This window comes from Myotis brandtii, unplaced genomic scaffold (genome assembly GCF_000412655.1).
Source record: "Myotis brandtii unplaced genomic scaffold, ASM41265v1 scaffold244, whole genome shotgun sequence".
Taxonomy (NCBI): Eukaryota; Metazoa; Chordata; class Mammalia; order Chiroptera; family Vespertilionidae; genus Myotis; species Myotis brandtii.
Genome location: NW_005359225.1, coordinates 4,490,943 through 4,492,324, shown reverse-complemented (window position 1 = coordinate 4,492,324; position 1,382 = coordinate 4,490,943). Strand labels below are relative to the sequence as shown.

The 1,382-nt window shown below is 46.5% G+C and overlaps 1 pseudogene; it reads right to left on the bottom strand.

Moving 5' to 3' along the window:
• Positions 1–9: 9 nt before the first annotated feature.
• On the bottom strand, positions 10–245 carry LOC102253497 (annotated as a pseudogene).
• Positions 246–1,382: the final 1,137 nt, after the last annotated feature.

The window sequence follows — 1,382 nt, the reverse complement described above, 5'->3', positions numbered from 1 at the left end:
GGAGAGGGCTGGGCAGGGGAAAGGAATTCTCTTCTATTGGTAATAAAGCTCCAGGTTCATCCCATCATGGATTTCATAGTTCCCAGAGAAATATGGTGCTTAAAAATCGTGTACCACTTCTTTAGTGCGATCTTGTTCCAACGGGTACCAATTTGTGCTGCGATCAAGGTCCCCATGGTGTCATCAGTGTTGCACTTCACACGGACCTTCTTCCCCAGACTGCTGTTTCAGAAAACCTCGGTCATCATCCCGACTGGAGCTCAAATCGCCTAGGACCTGTGGATACCACAACCTCCTCTCTCGAAAGCAGAGCCAGGGCCCTAGTGTGCACCTGTACCGCCAACTTTTAGTTCCTTTGTGAAATCTTCCCTCTAACTATTTAAGATTAATAAAAGAGCTCACAGTTCTTTTAACAGACTTGACTAGTTCTGATTCGCTGAGGTCATTGTTTCCCTCTGTGGGGTTCATGTAGGTCCCTCTCTGGCCACTCGGCCCTGTTTTTAGGCTGGCCTTTCTGGCTTTGTCAGTGCTGCCTAGGTATCTCTCTAAATGCGTTCTTGCTTTCTTGAATGAATGACAGGATTTTCCAGGCATAGTCTGAAATGCTTCCTACATCAAGAGATGGAAGCAGTTTGTTTCTTTCCAGAATCTTAGCTCTTCTTCCAGGAGAAAAGTATAGAGTCAAAATCTGGAGCTAGGGGTGCACACTGGCTGGTGCCCCTCCTCAGCCGGAAGAATGCAAGTGATACTAGAGTTTTCTCAGGCTACTTTGACACCATAGGAAGAGTTTTCTTTTCCTGTTGGCTTCCCCCCTCCTTATTGAGATAGTATTAGCCAACTTCACCCCTTTTTTTCAGCTGCTAATGTTTCCATTTTCCCAATACTGTGCAAAACTGTTAATCAGAAAGTTAAACATCCTATCTAATAATAGACAAACATGGTAATTAACCGTACCTCCAACACGCTTCCCATTGGCTAATCAGGGTGATAAGCAAATTAACTGCCAACCAAGATGGCGGCCAGCAGCCAGGCAGCTGAAGCGAACAGGAGGCTTGCTTGCTCCAGTGATGGAGGAAGCCAAGGTTCCCTGCCTGCCGCTGCCGGCCTCTGAGCTGCACTCTAAGAAACAATGTTGCAATTATAGAAGCTAAACAAACCCCAGAAACCTGCTTTCAGCCAGCTGGGCCTCAGAGCTGGAGTTGCAACAGTGTTTCAATTATAGAAGCCAAACAAACCAAGGTCTCAGAGGTGGAGCCGAGCCTCAGAGCTAAAACCGGCTCTCAGCTCCAGTGCCAGCCACAGAATGTAATAAATCCCAGAATTAAAAAAGAAAAGAAAAAAAGGAGAGGTTGGGAGTTTCAGTCACCCACCAGCCTGAAAAC